The sequence below is a fragment of the Saccopteryx bilineata genome, chromosome 1 (assembly GCF_036850765.1).
Source record: "Saccopteryx bilineata isolate mSacBil1 chromosome 1, mSacBil1_pri_phased_curated, whole genome shotgun sequence".
NCBI lineage: Eukaryota > Metazoa > Chordata > Mammalia > Chiroptera > Emballonuridae > Saccopteryx > Saccopteryx bilineata.
The window spans coordinates 215,160,787-215,183,390 of NC_089490.1; positions in this window are offsets into that span (position 1 = coordinate 215,160,787).

The following is a 22,604-nucleotide window of genomic DNA, read 5'->3' on the forward strand; positions in this document are numbered from 1 at the left end:
TATGTGCAGTGTGCATAGGAATTTGTTCGTAGTTTTTTTTAGAGTCCGGCCCTCCAATGGTCTGAGGGACAGTGCACTGGCCCCCTGTGTAAAAAGTTTGGGGGCCCCTGCCCTAGATGTTTGCATGCCTGCATGTTCCCATCATTCAAGCCACTGCTTAAATGTCAGCTCCTCTGAGAAGTCTTCCAATACCCTGTCCAAAATATCTGCCCCTTAATTTGCTTTATTTTCCACTATTTACAAGTTGCCTGTGCCAGCTTCTATTGCTGCATTAAGAGATCACCCCCCAAATTTAATAAGTAACACAACTGCCTGATCTGTGGTGGCACAGTGAATAAAATATCAACCTGGAATGCTGAGATTGCAAGTTTGAAACCCCGGAGCTGCCCTGTCGAGGCACATGTGAGAAGCACACAAGCTAATGCTTCCTGCTCCTCTCTCCAGCCTTTCTCTCTTTCTCTCCTCTCTCTAAAATCAATAAATAAAAATATAGTTAACACAACCATCCTATTATGCACATGGGTTCTGAGGGTCAGAAATGTGGACAGGGCACTGAGAAGGGGTTCATCTCCACTCTGCAACATGGGAGACCTCAACAGGGAAGAAAGAAGCTGGGGTGACTCACAGGGTTTGGAATCATCTGAATACCTGTTCACTCACGTATCTGGCGCCTGGGTTCAGTGAACTCAAAGATGAGAGTGTGAACCCGCGGTCTCTATGCGGCCTCCCTCCATAGCGGGGCTCCCTCACAGCATGGCAGCCACAGCACAACCAGACTTCTTACTCAATTACAGTGATTTTAGAGCGTTGTCCCAGAAAACGAGACAGTTGTATTGTCTTTTGTGACCCAGCAGAAGAAGTTGTAGTGTCAACTCCCCCATACTTTACTAGTGAAAGTATTCTCAAATCTGTCAAGGGGAGGAAGGGACATAGACTCTATCACTTAATGGAAAAAGAGTCAAAGAATTTTGAGGCCATAGACTGCCACATCACCTGAGACATTCTCAGTGTTGAGTGAGCCTTCCCTAGCCTGTTTACCAGCTGCCTGGGGAAAGAATTAATTATCTCCTTAATGTTTCTCTGTTGACCTAGGAATGTCTTGCTCTAGTTCCCCTTCCCCTAGCTATCTGAATCACTCACTGCTCCACTATATATGAAGAAGTCTTCACTCAGTATAAGATCCTAATTCCACCAAATGGAGAACTGTGTCTCCCTTTCAAATTTTTATTTTATTTATTCACTTTAGAGAGGAGAGAGAGACAGAGGAGAGAAAGACAGAGAGAGAGAAGGGGGGGAGGAGCTGGAAGCATCAACTCCCATATGTGCCTTGACCAGGCAAGCCCAGGGTTTCGAACCGGCGACCTCATGTGTCTCCCTTTCATAGCAGAGCTTTTAAATCTGTCAACAGACCCTCTTTCGTGACGGATGGTCCATCTCCAATTCACAACGTGGTGCTTGTTCATCCTCTGTAACTTCTTGCCAGGACTCCTTAAAGGGACAAAATATTTTTCTGAACATAGGGGAAAACCCACAGAAACATAATAGAGGATTATTAAACAAGTTTACAGTGACTTCTTTACAATACAGTTTGACTAAAAATAACTAGACCAAAAAAGTTTATTTTAGACTGAACTGAGTAGTTATTTTCCTAAATGGAAAGAAATGCTTATCCTTCTGCCATCAAAGCCCCTAAAAATGCCACCAAGATTATTGAGTAATACTAACCTGAGACAGGAAACCAAATGACTGGAAATGCAACTGCCCTGGTTTATTCATATTTATACCCACAGATCACCCTCTGGCCCAAGTGTGCCTGACTGAGCACCTAGCACTGGATTTCAGGCACCTCGCGTCACACTGACTGACAAGAATTTCTCTTGGAATAAACCTAAGGCTGGGCATGGAATTCTGTGAAAAAATGGGACAGAGAAAGGCAGAGACCACATCCCAGAGGGAGATCAAATGAAGCAAAATGAAGAGAGAGGAGGACCAGACCTAAACCCAGACCCCACACATAGGCCAGGCCAGGCTGGAAGCAGTTTCCAGATGGAAACCTCAGTGTGATGAATCAGTTTCCTTGGACATTGAGGAGGTAATGTCTGCCATAGAGACAGAGCATATTTATTCAGGGAATGGCCATGCGAGCTGCAAGGGCAGAGGTGAGGGGGAGGGTGGAAGAGGGACACTGTGTGTGGTGGGAAAAGCCACCAAGAATCTCTAGCCTAGACACTGAACCCATAATGCCCAGGGAGACACAAACTACCGAAAGTAAAGAGTGTATCTGGGAGAGGCCAGTTGGGCGCTCCTGACTGATTGTGATACCAGAGTCTGATATTGCAGTCAAGTCTTTAAAAATGACAGCAGAGAAGAGAGATGATTTTAAGACAGATGTGAATTGAAGCATAAGTCTTCTCATCTATCCTGTAAATCAAATTCTATTGTAAGCAATGCTATAAAGAAAGTCTCCACCTCTGAAGAGCAAATTCTCACGTATTAGAAGATTCCTTATACGAAGCAACATAATTACATTGAACACAAAAGCAATGTTTAGACAGCATTGAATTACTCAGCAGCAGCATCACTATGAGTGTTGAGACTGGAGACATGCATCCCATACCCAGGCAGACAGAGCACCAATGTGTGGCCAGCAGTGACCCATATTACACACCTTCAAAAGATGACACTTTCCCCTCTTACTACTCACCCAACCCTCAAAGGTAGGTCCCACCCAGCTCTGCTTTTGTGACCAGCCTACAAAAGCTTGACAAATGCTATTGGCCCTAAGGACTGGGGGTCTAGGCTACTTTCCTTTGAAATGTTTCATACTGAAGAAATAACAACTTATATTTGTATCACAGTTTTATATTTCAGAGGCATTTTTACCTATATTAGCTCAATTGATTCTCACAAAAACCATGTGAGGTCAATGTAGCACAATGTGGTCTGACATACATTTGCATACCCTTAGCCAGAGCCCTTCTGTCTCTCCTTAGAGAAGAAATGAAAACACTCCCTCCTGGACTTGCTGTGGACCAGGGCATCCTTATCCTCCAAGATTAACAAGCTTTTGTGGCCCTAGGGGCATAGTGTCACATTGCTGGGACCACATAGCAGGGCTTTTGTAGGGTGATCCCAAAAAGGAACAGAGCTCAGATGGGGAGAAGGGACTCCGTTTCCAGGTCTGGGGGTCCATACACAGTTGGGGCCCCAGAATTCCTGAAGGCAGTGCCAGGAAAGAAGGAGCATTGTGAAGGGAGTGGTTCACAATGGGATGAGATCTCTCTGTCTTCCCTTGAGTGGGTTCGAGGTCCTGACAGTCCCCCTACCTCAATGACAGTGCTCAGCCACCCACACATCACAGCCACTTGTGAGCCCTAGCAGGACCCTAGACCCACAGCAAGGAGAACAGAAAGAGCTCCTGCTCCTGTTCTTTGTAGTCAGATAGGCACACTGGAGACTACCCCAAGCCAGGAACAGATGGGAGTGGATGTCAGTTTTCCATTGTCACCAGCATCACCATCATCTTCATCACCATCATCACCGTCATCATCATTACAGGTATCCCCCTGCTTTCCAAAAGTGTGCATTTGTGCCACTTGACTTTATGAAAAGCCTACATTAGTACCCGTTTTCGGTGAGAGAAAGTCAAAGAGAATTTTTGGTTTTATGAAAAAAGGCATCCATGGCCAGTTGGCTCAATGGTAGAGCATCAGCCCTGAGTGTAAAAGTGCCAGGTTCAATTCCTGGTCAGGGCACACAGGAGAAGTAACCATCTGCTTCTCCACCCCTCACAGCTCTCCTCTCCTCTCTCTCTCTCTTTCTCTCTCTCTTTCTCTCTCTCTCTGGGCACTGAGGATGGCTCTGTGGCCTCTGCCTCAGGAGCTAAAAGAAATGACTCTGGCTGCAACAGAGCAATGCCCCAGATGGGCAGAGCATCGCCCCCTAGTGGGCTTGTTGGGTGGATCCCAGTCAGGGCACATCTGGGTCTGCCTCTCTGCCTCCTCTCCTCTCACTAAAAAAAAAAAAAATTTTTAAAGGGCAAAAGTGAAAATAGTATTCAGTGTTTGTTTTTGTTTTGCATAAGCCATTACATAAACAGTGCACACCCAGGCAGTAGCAGCTCCACTGAGCTTCTGACCCAGAACCACACTCAGCATCTCAGCATCAAACTGGTCGTGAGCATCTGTACTTCATCTCACTTATTTTGTGCATCCCTGCTTTTACTATATGTTAATGTTATTTTAGGTTTATGTATTATTTGGTATGATTTTTAGGCTATTTTTGGAGTCTGGGTATGCTCAAAGTTTTTCCATACAAATTAATGGTAATTGCTACTTTTCTTTACACCATTTTGGCTTATGACAGTTTTCATAAGAACACTCTACTTTTAGATAGTAGGGGAAACCTGTATTCTATCATCATCATCATCATCATCATCATCTGTTGCTAATGCCCAAAGAAGTTAAAGGACCTGCCAGGATCTCATAGTTAATGAGTGACAACTCTACTTCTCTGACTCTTAGGGCATGATAATTTTTATAGCATTTTCCAACTCCAAGATTAAATTACTTCAACCACTAGGTCTCCATTCACTCACTATTCTGCCACCGTCCCCCACTATGCTGGCCGCCTGGTGTCAGCCAGGGGCCTGACCTGGCAGAGGTCAGCACTCACTGAGTCTCTTCGCAGAATGAGCATTCGTCCCTCTGGAAACCCTTGGCCTCCTCTCAACAGTGTTTTCTTTGTCTCTGTCACAGGCCTGCTTTGAAAGGTAAGAGGCTTCCTTCTCATAATGAACCCTTTTTGTACTAAAAAAAAAAAAATGTAAAACCTTAGCTTGGAAAGAGTCCCAGACAGACCCAGTCTACACAGAGTCCACGGAAGCTGACAGCATTTCCGGGCCACCCAGGTGCAGTCACCCAGGGTGAGTTTGGGAGGAGAGGGGCTATTGTGTGAGCAGATAGAGCCCTCTTCTCCACTCCGCCTGGGAAAGTAGCAGCTGTGCTGTGTTCCTCTGTCCAGGAAACTCATGAACCACTCAGAGAAAACCCAGAAAAAGGCAACAATAATGATTAATGAGCTAGAAGAGCCAGCAGCAGCCTTGGGGGAGCACACTGGCAGAGCCAGACTGGCAGCGGCGTGGGGGAGGGGCCACCACAAACACAGGAAAGGCTGTTCAGCTGGCTAGGGGTCCAGTTCTCTCGGACTGACGGAGTAAAATGAAAAAAGGGAGGTGTCAGCTGAGCATCAGGAACAATTCATCATGGGGACAGGGATGAAAAGAATGTGCTGGAAGACCAGAACTAGAGAAGTGAGTTTCAAGCAAGCTACTGGGGTCTGGGGAACTGGGGGAGACCCTGCCTGCAAAGCATGGCCCTGGGGAATTAGGTCTGTGGGCAGGCAAGGCAACCAAGGTACTTGAGCTTCTGCTGAGCCACTGCCCTCTAAGGTCCAGACCATGTCCCCTGCAGCCCATGTCCCCTGAGTGGTCGCTGTGATGAATGTCAATATAGCCCTCCCCACATAGGCCAGGGACCTTGGGAACAAGTCTTCCTTTCTTGGTCCATGGAAGTCATGGGAACCCATTAGTGATGTTCTACTCCACTTGTAAATCACTACCTTAGTCATGCAGCCAGGCTCTCCAGCAAGGGAGGGGTCTGTTTCAAACCCTCCCCCCGAAGCAGGTATACCGACACCAGCCAAATGATAGCAGCTGTGTTCCTATTGTTTTTGCACAGTCTCCCACTCCCACTTTGCACTGTCCCGCGCTCAGTTGCCAGCCGCACAGGGTTCCTGTGTGGTCCAGTCACAAGGACAGAAGGGCTGGCCAGGCGACAGCCAGGAAGAGAGGGTGCCTCTGTGAACGCTGGCAGGCTGAGTGCCATTACTGGGCTGTTTTTACAGCAGCCTCTGACCCCAGGCCCTTGGCCTGGCCTCTCCCACAAACCCTTCCACAGCACTGCTTCCGGCTGTCACCTCTTTGTCACTATCAGCCCTGGCAGAGGCTGCTCTGTGCACCTTCCCAACACTGTCCATCCCTCCCTCTCTCTTTTCCTCCCTCCCTCCATTTCTCCCTACCTCGTGGCCAGTTGAAAGGCAGCACCATTAGGAAGGGGTTTCTCTGTCACTCCTACCCACACCCACACTGGCCACTGTTCTCACACCTGGAAAAGCCTTCCAGGGGCTCCTGTCAAACCCGAGGGATGGCCTCTCAGGGAAAGGCTCACAGTGCTCATGTGGGTAGATGTGCAGTTGTAGACAACACACCCAGAGCAAGGGGCTCCTTGCCCAGACTCCTCAACCTGGCTTTTTAGAAATTCGTTCCATCTCTGAGAAGCCGCTTCACCTATCCAAAGCCCATTTTCCATGTAGGACATCATACTCACTGCAATTCCATGCAAGAGACACAAATGATTTCGCATAAAGAGAACGTGCACGTGTTCCAGCCTTCCTCACATTCAGTGAACATAGGCGGCTGCTGGCTGCACCCACAGCCTGGCTCATGGTGCTCTGTCACCCCTAGCTTATCTTCCTGTGTCCCTGCGAATGAGTTTCTGCTGGGTAAGACCATGTCACAGATCCTAGCACATAGTAGGTGCTCAGCACATCAGTATAAGGGGAAATGAACATGCATCAAGTCCATAGCTTATTTCAGTATAAATTATTTAAAAAAAATTAGTTCATGACTGATTTTTGAGTGACTGTCTAACTTGAGTTTTAAAATAGTTTTTCAGTAGAAATCTGCTTATAATAACCAACACAAAGGACTATTTTAAAGCCAGTTGAAATTGCAGCTCTGATATCCTATTGCTCTATCTTCTTATTTAACTGACACTATTTTTAAAGATATTTTGCAATAGTGATTAATTTTTATTTATTTATTTATTTATTTTTACAGAGACAGAGAGAGAGTCAGAGAGAGGGACAGATAGGGACAGACAGACAGGAACGAAGAGAGATGAGAAGCATCAATCATCAGTTTTTCATTGCGACACCTTAGTTGCTCATTGATCGTTTTCTCATGTGTGCCTTGACTGTGGGCCTTCAGCAGACTGAGTAACCCCTTGCTCAAGCCAGTGACCTTGGGTCCAAGCTTTGCTCAAACCAGATGATTCCGTGCTCAAGCTGGCAACCTTTGAGTCTCGAACCTGGGTCCTCCACACACCAGTCCAACATTCTATCCACTGCGCCACTGCCTGGTCAGGCATTAACTGACACATTTTAAAAAATAACAGTAACAAATAGTTTACTGTTGTTGTACTAGGGATTGAATTAACCACATCAGGCTTTACCCTATTTTTTTTTTTAAGAGAGAAGGACAAATAGGGACAGACAAGAAGGGGAGAGATGAGAAGCATCAATTCTTCATCGCGGCATCTTAATTGTTCATTGATTGCTTTCTCATATGTGCCTTGACCAGGGGGCTACATCACACTGAGTAACCCCTTGCTCAAGCCAGCGACCTTTGGGCTCAAGCCAGCAATCATGGGGTCATGTCTATGATCTCACATTCAAGCCAATGATCCTGCTTTCAAGCTGGATGAGCCCATGCTTAAGCCAGTGACCTCGGGGCTTCAAACCTTGGTCCTCTGCATCCCAGTCCGATGCTCTATCCACTATACCACTGCTTGGTCAGGCTGGTTTTTACCCTATTTAATATTTAATGCTGTTTCCAGCAATTATTTTTAAAAGGGAAGTAAATAAAAATACGTTTTAGAAGATGTCTCCAAACAATAGGCCTGGTGGGGGGTCTCCCACGGCCAGGCCAACTCAGCTCTACCACATGAGTGAGAGGAGAAACCACACCCCACAGACGCACACCCAATCTACCACCATCACTTCAGTCGTGCTTGTAATCCAATAAATATTGTTCACAATCTTCTTAGACATCTAGCCCTATGCCTCAGTATCCCCATTTAGCATTTGAAGAAATTGTTTTAGGCTGAATCATGTCCCCCAAACTTCAAATGTTGAAGTCCTAACTCTTAGCGCCTTAGAATGTGGCTGTGTTAGGAGATCAGGTCTTAAAGACACAGGGAGAAGACAGCCATCTACAGCCAAGGAGAGAGGCCTCAGAAGGAACCAGCTCTGCTGACACCTTGCTTTTGGACTTGTAGCTCCCAAACTGTGAGAAAATTAATTTCTGTAGTATAAGCAGCCCGGTCTGTGGTACTTTATTCTGGCAGCCTGAGCCGACAAACACAGAGGTGCTCACTGAGATGAGGCTAGGTCTGTGGGTACCTGGGACCCCACCCACCTGCCAGCTTGGGCTCCCATAACAGAATACCACAGGCTGAGGGGTTTAAATGACAGATACTCATTTCTAACTGTTCTGGAGTCTAGAAGTCCAAAGACAAGGTGTCAACATGGTGGGTTCTGGTTAGGACTCTCCTCCTGGCCTGCAGACAGCCACTGTCTCACTGTGTCCTCACATGGAAGAAAGAGATGTGCTCTCTCTCATGTCTTTTCTCATAAGAACACTAATTCCATCATGGGGGCCTCACCCTCATGAACTAATCACTTCCCAAAACCCTCACCTCCTGCAGAATCACATTGAAAGTTGGGATTTTCATATATGAATTTGGAGGACATCAACATGCAGTCCAGAGCACCAGCTGACCTCTAAGACTTGGAGTTTATTTAAAAAGAAGCCAGTCTCGCCTGACCTGTGGTGGCACAGTGGGATAAAGCATCAACCTGGAACACTGAGGTTGCCGGTTCAAAAAAAAAAACCTTGCGCTTGCCTGGTCAAGGCACATATGGGAGTTGATGCTTCCTGCTCCTCCCCCTTCTCTCCCTCTCTCCCCTCCCTCTCTCTAAAAATCAATAAATAAAATATTTTAAAAAAGATGTTTTATAAAAAAAAAAAAAAAAAAAGAAGCCAGTCTTTCATTCTAAGGTGAAACATAAGTCCTAAATGCAAATGAATGCACCAAAGGTAATGACTGTCTCTGAATGTCAAGCAGCAGAAACCCACTGGGAGGGCTCACTGTGGGGCGAAGCTGGCAGAGAGAAGAGGGCTGGAGGCTAAGTCAGAGGGCACAGCACACGGAGCCAGGAAGAGCAGATGGCAGTGCCCAAGGGCAGAGTGGAGTCCTGGCAGTTTCACAATTGTCTGCACCCTACTCCAAGGAGGGGACCCAGTGACACAGGATCAGCAGAGGGACATCAATGACTCATTGCAGTCATAAGAATGTCTGCTCCAGGCCAGCTGCTGAGGGTGCGCAGCATAGCCCATCTGAGGTTCTCAGGTTCTGGGGAGGGGGGTCCTTGCTGTCATCACTTGAGCAGGAGCCACCAGGACGGCGCCGCTTCCTTGCTCAGAAAGACTGAGACAGCTGTGAAAGCCCTGGAGCCCACTTGGCTCCTCCAAGCACAGGGTGGGGTGACGATCACCGACACAGCACACTGCCAGGGCTGCTCAGGGAAGTCCTGCTGAAGGCCAAAGGGAATGCTCATCCTTCTGAGCTTGGTGACCTCTTTTAGAGAGAAGCAGAAGGACATATTATAGGCATGTGGAAGGCAAAGTAGTAGCCACTCTACTAGGCTCAAGTTCTTAGAGGACAATGCCATGACACTTCCAGAAGTGTGGAGTGTGGGCACAGGCTCATGAGAACACTTCTCCAATCCCATCATGTCATAGATAGGGAAACTGAGGCCCCAGTGCAAAGCAAGATGCCCAAGGTCACGCCTATTGAGCACCACTGGGCACCTCTTCAGAACTAGGTCCAAGGTCCTGGTCTGCCACTTCAACTCCTCACAGTCCTGTCCACTTACCACCCGATGTCCTCACATCTACCTATTCCTCTCTACAGCAGCCCAAGGCTGAGCCTCCACTTCTTCCCTCCACCAAAGCCAGAGTGAGCTTATTAACACGCAGCCCTCGTTCTGTACACACACTCCTCTCCTGCCTCACCATAGGCCTTCTCACCCTTTTTGCCCTGCAGCCTCCATGGTCTTCCTCTGCTTAATCTTACCACTTCAAGGCCTTTGCACACACTGGGTTCCCCCCATTCATATTCAGGTTAAAGCCATGCAGCCTCCGCAGGGCAGCTGTGCTCCTGGGGCCCCCATGAGACCAGCAGTGGATGGGGAGCAGATGGGTACCAAAGGGTGCTCCTGCAGAATTCAGCGTCTTCCCAGGGTTTGGCACTCCTGCCCTTCTCACAGGGCCACCAGTGGGTCTCAACCTCGCTGCACATCTGTCATCCCGCACTCAGAGATTCTGCGTTAATTGTTCTGGTAATTGACCCAGGCCACAGGGTTTTTCAAAACTTCCCAGGAAACAGCATGAGGATCAGGAGAGAATCATTTTATAGGAACTTTCTACAGGGACTCTTCAGTCTCCTTGATGACAACCACTGGGTGAAGCACTGTGGCTTACTTCACTGGAGTCTCAAAAGAGAACAGTTATCTCTATTTTACAGGTGAGAAGAATCCAGCTCAGAACAGGGTAAGAACTCGCCCAGAGTCACATAGCACATGGTGGCAGAGCCAGAGCAAGTCTCCAGGCAGGTCTGCCCACGAAGCCTGCATTCTGGATCATTCCTAACCACATGCCCTTTGGGCTTCAGTCAGGCACACAGGGAATGCCATACTTCACAGCCCCCTGAGACATAAAGTGTCAATGTGCCCCCACCAAGGAGCCAACAAGGGAAAGCTTGGGGTGCAGAAACACCTTTTGTTTCTGACATCAGACCCTGTCAATGCCCCAGCTGATGCATAAGCACTTGTCCTATCACTGTAAACAGACTACAGAAAGCCCCTGAGGCAGACCACAGTCAGGACTGCACAGATCAGATTCAGCAGTGAGCCTCCTGAGGGACACTTAACTGACTCCCTCTGCTCTATAAAAAACCTGGTTCAAGTTCCCACGCAGAAGCCTCCTGAGACCTGTAAAGGCAAGGTGTCCGGTGCACAGCTGGTCTTCGTCAGCCTAGGGGCTTCCACTCAGATGTTTATTATGAATTTCTGTTTAATTTAGTCCTCACCAGTAATCAGTGACCCAGTTAGATCTAAAGAGATTTTAAATTATTTAAATAATAATATCTGTAATGCTGGTGGCCAAGGCCAGGCAGGTCCACACTGGAATCGGGCAGACAGTAGAGAAACTGTGGAGCCAAAAAGCATTGGGCCATTCCATTTAACAGATTCTCACAATAGAGGATGAGCAAACAGGCAGGGAAAACCTCTTCTCAGGCAAACAAACAGCAAAAATGGCCCCTTACAGTGGCAGGCAGGCAATCCACAATCCATCATCTACAATCCACCCTGAGCACCAGCACCCAGAGCCTTACATAGATAATCCACACTGGCGCTGCCACATGCTCACGCACTAATCAAGCAAAGGGGTTGCAGCCACTACCAGTGAGCAAGCCTAACACAGATGTTTGCCCAACAGTGAACCAGACCAGGGACTGCAAAGGTTATTTATCATCAGCCTTGGCATTTATGGAAGAGAAAAATATTGACCCTGAAAATGGTATCCATAAGCCAGCTCCACTCGGAATAGTTAACAATAGCAAACAATTAGGTAAGAAAACCAAAATTCAAATTTCTACAAACTGGGTCGGGGGTGACCATTCTCCCACTCTGGACCCGCCCCCCCCACATGGCCCCAGCCCTGAGTGCACTCAGAGGGTCTCTGTGCAGAGTGGGGAGTAAAGCCTGAGCTTTCTGGAGCCCCAGGGAACAAGACAGTGATGAAGAGATCATGGCAAGCTAGGAGCTTAGCAGAGTGACACCACAAAGCTATATATGAAGGGGAGGTGAACAAACAAAATGGACATTTGTGGGTGAATCTAAATAAAAATAGATTGTATAAAAAGAATTATTGTGTTCAGTTGATGGGGTTAAAATAAAACAAGTCAAAACAAAGACACACAACAGTCACAGCACATATGTCAGAAGCCAGTGGTGGGAGCTCTGGTGTGCTAAAGTCTTTGCATTATTCAGGACGGTAAAAACAATAATTAACTTTACATGTTAAAGGTTCAAGGTTAACCTTAAAATAATAGGAATGAGAACTAACTATAGCATCCCAATCAGTGGGGGGAAATAAATGGAATAAGTAAAAATACTCATTCAATTTCAAAAAATGTCAAGAAAGATGGGAAAATTAAAGGAAAAAAGGCAGGACAAACAGGAATCATAAAAGATAAACAAAATAGCCCTGGCCGGGTAGCTCGGTTGATTAGAGCTTTGTGCCTACACACCAAGGTTGCAGGTTTGATCCCCAGTCAGGGAACATATTCTCACTTTCTTTCTCTCTCTCTCTTTCTCTCTCTAAAATCAATAATAATAATTTTTAAAATATGGTCAAAATAAATCAAAATATTAGAATTTGTATTTTACAAACAATAAGTGCAAATTTAAAGTGCTCCAACTGAATGACAAAGATTGTCAGATTTCAGGTTAGAAATTAATCTAGCCATGTCATGTTTATAAAGAGAAACTACTAAAATATAAGAATCAGAAAGAATTAAAAATAGAAAGATAGAAAGCTATATCCCAGGAATGCCTAAAAAATTGCTAGAGATTGGTGACACAACAATGTGAACTATAGACTTTAAAATGATTGAGATAGGCCTGACTAGGCAGTAACACCATGGATAGAGCATCGGACTGGGACACAGAGGACCCAGGTTTGAGACCCCGAGGTTGCCAGTTTGAGTATGGGTTCATCTGGTTTGAGTACAGCTCATGAGCTTGGACCCAAGGTCACTGGCTTGAACAAGGGGTCACTCAGTCTGCTGTAGCCCTACGGTCAAGGCACATATGAAAAAGCAATCAATGAACAACTAAAGTGCTGCAATGAAGAATTGATGCTTCTCATCTCTCTCCTTTCCTGTCTGTCTGTCCCTATCTGTCCCTCTCCCTGACTCTCTCTGTCTCTGTCACACACAAAAAAAAAATTTTTTTATATGATTGAGATGGTGCCCTGGCTGGATAGCTCGGTTGGTTAGAGCATCATCCCAAAGTGCAGAGGTTAGTGGTTTGACCCCTGGTCAGGGCACATACAGGAACAGAGCTATGTTCCCCACCTTTATTGATTTTATTGCTAAAATCAATAAAAATTAAAAATGAAATGGTTGAGAGGGTAAATTTCATGTAAAGACAATAAATCTTAGGTTAAGGTAGTAAACTGTGTATTAATATATTAATAATTAATATAAGTTAAACTTTAAACCAAAAAAAAAGTAATTGCTAGAGTGAGTACATAATGATAAAAGATATAATTCTGGCCTGACCAGGTGGTGGCGCAGTGGATAGAGCATCGGCCTGGGATGCTGAGGGCCCAGGAACAAAACCCTGAGGTCGCCGGGTTGAGGGCGGGCTCACAAAGGTTGCTGGCTTGAGCAAGGGCTCACTGGCTCAGCTGTAGCCCCCCGGTCAATAAACAACTAAGGAGCTGCAACGAAGAATTGATGCTTCTCATCTCTCTCCTTCCTGTCTGTCCTGCTGTCTCTCTCTCTCTGCCCACCTCTTGCTTTAAAAAAAAGATATAATTCTGAATTTGTACCTACCTAATAACATAGATTAAATATACAAAGGAAAAATTGAGTGGCCTATGAGAAGAAAGAGACAAAACCAATTCTAGCACATCCACTCACCAAATTAACAGGTGAGAAGTTAGAAAACAGAGTATTTGAACATCACAATTGACAATCTTGATTTGAGGGATCTACATAGAAACCTGTATCTAACAATTACACATTACACATGTCTGCAATAACAGGAAAATGTTTGACAGATTTCATAAGACTGGTATTTTGCAAATTATATTTTTAAACTAGAATGCAATAAAGTTAGAAATCAATAATAAAAAGAAATAAAAAACTTAAAAATGTTTAGAGGCCCTGGCCAGTTGGCTCAGCGGTAGAGCGTCAGCCTGGCATGCGGGGGACCCGGGTTCGATTCCCGGCCAGGGCACATAGGAGAAGCGCCCATTTGCTTCTCCGCTCCCCCCTCCTTCCTCTCTGTCTCTCTCTTCCCCTCCCGCAGCCGAGGCTCCATTGGAGCTAAGATGGCCCGGGCGCTGGGGATGGCTCCTTGGCCTCCGCCCCAGACACTAGAATAGCTCTGGTCACGGCAGAGCGACGCCCCGGAGGGGCAGAGCATCGCCCCCTGGTAGGCAGAGCGTCGCCCCCTGGTGGGCGTGCCGGGTGGATCCCGGTTGGGCGCATGCGGGAGTCTGTCTCTCCCCATTTCCAGCTTCAGAAAAATACAAAAAAAAAAAAAGTGTATTTCTTAATTTCTAAACATTTTTTTTGTATTTCTTAATTTCTAAACTTTTTTTGTATTTCTTAATTTCTAAACATTTTTTTTCTTAATTTCTAAACTTTTTTTTGTATTTCTTCATTTCTAAACATTTTTTTTTGTATTTCTTAATTTCTAAACTTTTTTTTTTTGTATTTTTCTGATGTTTGTCAGTTTCTTCTACAAATGGCAGGTTTCACAGGTAACTCTGTGAACAAATGAGTTTTGTGTTAAGCAGCATGTTGGGCAGTTAAAATATATTATGCTCACTTTGTTAAAGATGGCGCTGCCCACATGGAAGCCCGTCACCCAGGTAATGGTATTGGTTGCCCTTCTTGCTTGGGATGGGCATGATTACATTAATGTATGTTGGGGGCAGGCTGTGAGCAGGCAGGATCCTTGTACCTGGGGCTTGGTTTTGGAACTAAGCCTTTCCCACCCTTTCTGGTGTGGGGTGGTGCACTCTCATGAGGAATCCCATTATGCCTCAGATAAGTGACTTTGTATCAGAGACTTCATTATTTGTATATTGGATTAAAGGTTTTGGTTTCTGCACTATAAAGTGGGGCAGACCAAGAGCTTGCTCTTTCTTGGTTCCTGAGATTAGCATTAGAGAGCAGACAGAGGAGAGCAGAGAGAGGAGAGCAGAGAGAGGCCACGTAGAGAAGAGGAGAAGCAGTCAAGATGGCGGAATGCTGAAGGAGAAGCCAGTTTGTGCAGAGAGAAGGAGATGGGGAACAGAGGAGAATGAGGCTGGTGAGGTACAAACCTTTGATTCTAGGAAACTCGGATAAGTCAGTGGCTTCGGGAGCCCTGAATGGAAAGGGAAGTGTTTTCCCACTGTGTGTATTTCTTGCCCGCCAGGTGCAAGCTAGGATTAAAGATAGTGGCCCACCAGTTTGTGGCTCCATTGTTTCATTACCATCTGTCCCAATCCAATGCGAACCTGCATTGGCCAGGCGGCTGTGACGGTGGCCATGCCTACTGACTTTACACAGCACAGCCAAGGCTTCAGGAATTTAGCCCGATTTTTTATTCTAGCAGCCAAGAGACAGGCCGCTTGTCCCTGCTGATGTGCAAGGAGATAAAAGGATTTATTACCTGAACATTCCAGAACCTTCCAAACAATTCTGTTGCGTTCCTTTTTCCCTAAAAGCTGGACCCATATCTGAGAGCTGAGGCAGTCATTTTCTTCCCAGACCAGCTTGTCTTCCTTGGTTTAGTCACATAGACGTTGAACTCATCAAAGGATACTCTGCTAACTACAGAATAAGAAATTTCTAGACTAGCACCTCAACAGCAAGCTGAAAACCCAGCAACTCAGTGGACCTCTGTCATCTGTCACCAGAGCCCAAGGCCATCATTTCTGTGCCCGACCTCCCCACACACACATCCCTGCAAGTCCTCTGTGTGAGAACAGGGCACAGTCAGCACTTCAGGGAAAGGTGCAGAGAGAACCACAGTAGCACCTCAAATTGTTGTGTGAACACACAAAAGGAGCCCCACCCTCCCGCAGAGGGGGCCCCCAGGCCAAGCACACAGAGCGAGGCCAAGATTCCAGCCCCATAGCTGCTTCGTGAGCAACCTACTCAGGCCAGGGTCCTGTGCAACCTTGAAGGCCACTGCTCCAGCCACATCCACCACTGACAATCCCATCACAGAGGTAATCGAATGTCAAAAGTGATGCTGCAGATGCCAACCTACTTTGTCTGTGATATTCCAAACTGAGGAGAGGGGTTCACAGGACATGGACAAGACCCGCCACCCTGAGCCTCCTCCCCTGCCTGGAGGACATAAAGTTGTTGAGAGACAGAGTGGCAGCCCCTGTCCCTCAGAGAGGTTTTCTGAGGATGTCCTGAGAGAAATATCTTTGAAGAAAGCTGTGCTTCTTGAAGAGGAGGTGGGGGCTGCCTCCCCCAACATGATGGGGTTTCCAGGAAGCTGCTAGAGAGCTTCATGTGACTACCCTAGCTGAGGGAGAGCAAGGCTGGGGCCCTTTCCCATCAGCAACCCAAGGAACGAGCTAAAGCAATGCCCCATGATTCAGGTCTTAGCCCTAGACCCTGTAAATCTGACCTTATTTGGAAACAGGGTCTTTGTAGGTCTGATTAGGTTAAGGATCTTGTGATGGAGAGGCTCTCTTGGTATATCCAGATAAGGTTTAAACACAATGACATGTATCCTCAGAAGAGGAGGCAGAGGGGTCCAACCACACACAGAGAAGATGATGTGACCCGAGGCAGAGATGGGAGTGATGGGGCCACAAGCCAGGGACTGCTAGCAGCCTCAGCCCCCAAAGAGGCAAAAAGCGTATTCTCCCCACAAGCCTCCAGGGAGTTCAGCTTTCCCGACACTGGTCTTGCTGACACAGTAAAACTGATTTCAGACTTCTGTCCTCAGAACTGGAGAAGAGCACATTTCTTTTCTTTTAAGCCATTGAATTTATTGTAATTTTTTCCAGCATCCAGCAGGGAACTAATAAGCAAGGTGGTGGGATCAGGATGGAGCCTGGGTGGGGGTCACCCTCCATCCCAGAGTTTATCAGAGCAAGTGATCTAGTTGCAGGCCACACAGGGACATCCAGTGGGGTGACATCTTAGAGGGCTGACCAGGAGGGACAGAGACCCCAGCAGCAAGAAGCTAGAGATAAACTCTAGAAGAAAAAGTCACAGGTGACCACCTAGCAGAGGCACACCTCCAGCTGGTCAAAGAAGTGTAGGGACTTGGAAGACCCTACCCAGGGGAGAGTTGGTCTGAAAGCTCACGAAGGCTCCGGGGGTGCCAAGGCAGCTCCTCTTGTTCACTCAGCTCTCCTGGCCTTTCCCCTGCCCTCCCCCACCTTGAGGAGGAGTGGAAGGCATAGCACCCCACAAGCCAGCTCCAGCCCTAAGCTAGCTGAGCTGGACAGGAGGAGAACAGATGTCAACATTTAGGATTTTGACTAATATCTTGGCCTGAACATTCAAATTCCAAGTTGGAACCACTTTCCACTTAAAGTGACCTTAGAACAGACTATTTCCTAAGAGGAGAAGTCAGCGAGCATGGCCAGTGCCAACCACATGTCACAACACAGCATCACTCAGGGAACCTGAACAAAGTCTCAGCAGAACCTAGAGCAGCTGAGTTCTTGGGCAAAGATGCAAAGTTTGTTTTTATTTTTTTAGGTGTCACTTTAAAGCTTCCTAAGCAGAGGCCGGTCTGGCCAACTCGCATTGACGTCAGTTCAGGGCAGCACCTCGGAGCAGCTGTGGGCTTCCTCCCTCAGCCTCGGCTCTGGCCCAGAAAACACTGCTTTTGTTTCATGGAAGATTAAAAACATTCGCTGCCCATCCATAATTCACAACTCGTTATCACTGGGACCAGGAACACTGAGCAAGAAATCCTTAACCCCCGCCACAAAAGTGAGGGGAACCCACAGAGAGGGGCCAGCGACAGAGCTTATGCCCCACATGACATCCATTCCCACTCTCCTGGGACACAAGGCGCCCTTACAAAAGGTTGAAAACACAGTCACCTGCATGAAGCTCTTTTGTGAAGGACACAACAAGGTCCATACAGCCCAGGATGAATGTCCCTTGTTGCTGGTCTTGCAGTAAAGTCACAGAAAGGAAGACAAGAAAACAGGCTTTCTAGCTCCTCCCAGGAGATTCCAAGGCTGGTGTTGATAGTGGCCATGCTGACCATAATGAGACCCACCTGGACCTGTGCAGAGACCCTCACCGTAGCCTGAGCCTTCTGGCCCCTTCCAGCACCTCGGAGGGGTCCCTAGGAGCTCTTCTGCAGGCACCCTGAGGGAATGGATCACTTACTAGGCTGGAAGACGAAGCCACACCTGCCCACTGTGCCACTCAGACACACCCCTTAGGTCAGTGGTTTTCAACCTTTTACATGTGGGGACAAGTGAAAACAGGAGAATTATTTGGGGGACCTCAGGCAGAAATCTCCCTGAGCATAAAAGAATTCAACTACGATCATTGGGTCTATAGTCTTTATACACCAGGTTAATGACTGGCATGAAATATCTGGCAGACCTTTGGAAAACACTGCCTTAAGTGACTTGTTTGGAACATTCAGTAAAATGCAAGGGGAAGAAGCAGTGGATAGTGGATGCCTTAGTTTAGTCTATGGAGAAAAATGGTCTTTCTTGACAAAGCCGTGACTCGAGTGTAAGAGAAGGAATGTGAGGGCTGGAGAAAGGGTTAGGCTGCTAAAGGATGGAGTGCCCCTCCCCTCCCTGGTTCATGTCCCCCACTATCACCTTTCCACATGCCAATGGGGGCACTTTCCCCCACTTTCCCCAGGTCCTTATCTCATGTCCAGGGGTCCCAGACATTGCTAAGTGATCTGAAGATGAGAGGGAGCTCCCCTAAAATAAGATCTAGAGACTATAATGCTAACAATAATTTGTTCTCCAGTGAGAAGTGCTTTGCCCAGAGCACCATCACACTATCAAGGAGGGAGCTGAGCAAGCATGTGGGGCAGTGCCACGCACTGGAGACAGCAGAGCATGGAAGCTGGGTTCCCAGGAATGGCATGTGATTGAGTGAGAAACTCCCATTTTCCCATTGCCTGAGCTGTAGTCACAGCTTCACTTAATTATGTAGAATCCTTGAGAGTCACATTTTCCCTTTCCTAATCTATACAATTCATTTTTTTATTGATTTTGAGAAATGAGGGAGGAGAGAGAATGAGAAGTGTCAACTCGTGGTTGCTTCATTTTAGTTGTCTATTGATTGCTTCTTATACCTGCCTTAACCAGAGGCTCCAGCCAAGCCAGTGACCCCTTGCTCAAGCCAGTGACCTTGGACCTAAGTCAGTGACCCTGCACTCAAGCTAATGAGCCCATGCTCAAGCCGATAACCTTGGGGTCTCGAACCTGAGACCACAACATTCCGGGTTGACACTATCCACTGCACCACGGCCTGGTCAGGCTATGCAATGAAAAATTTCAACTAAATGCCATTTGATTCTGTGTGTGTGTCAGAGGGCTTCTGGGCTGGACCAAGGTTTCCTGGAGCCATTTTGAAAGAAGTGCCATGCTTGAACCTCAGGGTTCAGGCTGGCAGAGTTTGGGAGGAGTGGTAACCAGCAGCCAGCACACGAGCATCAGTGCATCAAGGGAGGGGATAGAAAGGCAGATGACATAGGACAGATGGGAGGGGCCAGTGTACTGGGAGCTCTTGGTAGCCTTGCTGTCACAGACTCTCTGGCATATGGCATAGATAGAGTCAACCTCTCACCTCCAGGCCTGGACCATAATGAGCCAAGTGGACAGATGTAAACCCAGGACTGACAGCAAGTGCACACCCTGCCTAAGGTGACTGCTGTCCTGGGGTCCTCGGGGCTTAGCATCATAGGTCAGATTTCTTTTTTTAAGAATGTCATAAATTTAGCCTGACCAGGCAATAGCGCAGTAGAGCATCAGCCTGGGATGCAGAGAACCCAAGTTCAAAACCCCAAGGTCACTGGCTTGAGTGTGGACTCATCCAGCTTGAGCATTGGGTCACTGGCTTTGCTGTAGCCCCCCAGTCAAGACACATATGAGAAAGCAATCAATGAACAACTAAGGTGCCACAATGAAGAATTGATGCTTCTCATCTCTCTCCTTCCTACCTGTCTGTCCCTGTCTCTGTCTCTCTCACTAAAAATAATGAAAATAAAAATATAAAAAAGAATGTCAGAAATTTAGATTTGTGTGTGAAAGCTGCTGATTTTTTAAAATTGACTAATTTTCTTTAACATCATGGCTGCCCAAGTTTCCAGCTTATAACCTCAAGTATAGACAGTGAGGCTGATTTCAGAGCAGAGCTAAGCAAAGAGGCTTTACATCTGTCCACTGGGTTTACATCTGTCCACTTGGCTCGTTACGGTCCAGGCCTGGAGGTGAGAGGTTGACTCTATCTATGCCATATGCCAGAGAGGCTCCTTCAGCAGCAGACCAACTGCATACATGCATCCCCTGGAACTGGACCATCTAATGACAGTTACAGGGTGCCTAGTAAATTTGAATTTTAGATAAACAAGGAATACATTTTAGCATAAGTATATCCCAAACATACGACATAGCTATGCTGGAAAAAAATGCCTTGTTTATCTAAAATTCAGCTTGAATTTACCTGCACACCTTCCATTTTTACTTGCTAAACCTGATGACTCCCTAGAATGCCACCTGGCCACAGTAGGGTCACATTCTCCCAGCTCTTCTGAGAGCAGGACATGTAGATAGAGTTCATAATGCAGATTCCAAAGGAAAAAGGAAGCGAATTAGAAATTCAAGTGCCTGAACATGATGGTGACTCGATGACCTAGAGTCATCTTGGCCTCTGTCCAGTCATGTGTTCTTTGTCCCCCTGAGCCTCGGTTTCCTGGTCTTTTAAACAGAGATGGGAATCCCTACCTCACAGGACTGTCACAAGGATTAAATGGGATAAATGTAAAAGTGCATCACATGGTGCCTGACACAACATATACCTCAGAATGAGTGTATTCTGACTGCTCCTGTACCAGACAAGACCCATGTTCTAAGGGTCGCGGGAGGCTGGGCAGGGCAGCATGAGACCCACTATGGCCCAAGATGTCTCTGGAGAAGGGGCAACCATGAAGATACAGTTCGGGGGAGAGTAAGGACCTGGCTTTCTACACTCTGGGGGCTGGAAGTCAAGTATGCAGAATCCTTCCTTTTCTAAAATTTTTTGATTGAAATATACTTGACATGTAACATTGTAACTTTAAGGTACATAACACATTGACTTGATACATTTCTATGCAGTAATACAATTACAATTACCATTGTAGATTTTTAGTACCTCTCTGCCACATAATTATCATTTCTTTTTTGTGGTGGTAATAATTAAGACCTAGTCTCCTAGCAAGTTTGATGAATAGAATCTACAATTGTTCTCTATATTAACTATGTGTGCATTAGATCTCCAGGACTCATTTATCTCCTAATCTCCCACCTCCCAACCCTTGCTAACCACCATTCTACTCTGTTTTTATGAATATGGTTGTTGTTTTTTATTTCACATATAAATGAACTTATACAGTATTTGTCATTCTCTATCTGACTTACCTCACTTAGCATAATGCCCTCAAGGTCATCCCATGTTGTCTCAATGGCAGAACTCATTCTTTCTTGTGGTTGAATATTCTAATGTGTATATAACATATCCTTTTTATCCATTCATCAGGTGACAGGCACTTACATTGTTTCTATATCTTCATTATTCTGAATAATGCTTCAGTAAACATAGGCGTGCATGTATCTCTTCAATATTCTGCTTTGAGGTCCTTTGTGTATATATCCAGAAGTGAACTTGCCAGATCACAGGGAAGTTCTATTTTTTGATGAATCTCCACACTATTTTCCACAGTGGCTGCACCAATTTACTTTTCTACGAACAGTGCATGATGGTTCCCTTTTCTCCACATTATTTCTTGTCTTGTTGATAAAAGACCTTCTGGCTCTGGCCGGTTGACTCAGCGGTGGAGCATTGGCCTGGCGTGCGGGGGAGCCGGGTTCGATTCCCAGCCAGGGCACATAGGAGAAGCGCCCATTTGCTTCTCCACCCCCTCCCCCTCCTTCCTCTCTGTCTCTCTCTTCCCCTCCCACAGCCAAGGCTCCATTGGAGCAAAGATGGCCCAGGCGCTGGGGATGGCTCCTTGGCCTCTGCCCCAGGCGCTGGAGTGACTCTGGTCGCTGCGGAGCGACGCCCCAGAGGGGCAGAGCGTTGCCCCTGGTGGGCGTGCGGAGTGGATCCCGGTGGGGCGCATGCGGGAGTCTGTCTGACTGTCTCTCCGCGTTTCCAGCTTCAGAAAAAAAAAAAAAAAAAAAAAAAAAAAAAAACCTTCTGACAGATGTGGGGTGATATCTCTTCATGGTTTTGATGTGCATTTCCCTGATGTTGAGTGATACTGAGCATCTTTTCATGTACCTGTTGGCCATTTTGATGTCTTCTTTGAAAAAAAAAGTGTCTATTTAGTTCCTCTACCCATTTTTTAACCAAGTTGTTTTATTATTGAGTTGCATAAGTTCTTTATATATTTTTGCTGTTGATCCTTTATAGAATATGTGGTTTGTAAGAGTTTCCTCCTGTTCTGTGGGTTGCCTTCCCATTTTGTTGACTGTTTCCTTTGCTGATGTGCAGAAGCTTTTAAGTTTGATATGCTCCCACTTGTTAAATTTTGCTTTTGTTTGTGATTTTGGTGTCAAATCCAAAAAAATCATTGCCAAGACCAAGTCAATGAGATGCTTTCCTATGTTTTCTTCCAGAAGCTTTATAGTTTCAGGTATTATGTTTAAGTCTTTGATACATTTCAAGTTCACTTTTGTGAGTTTGCAACAT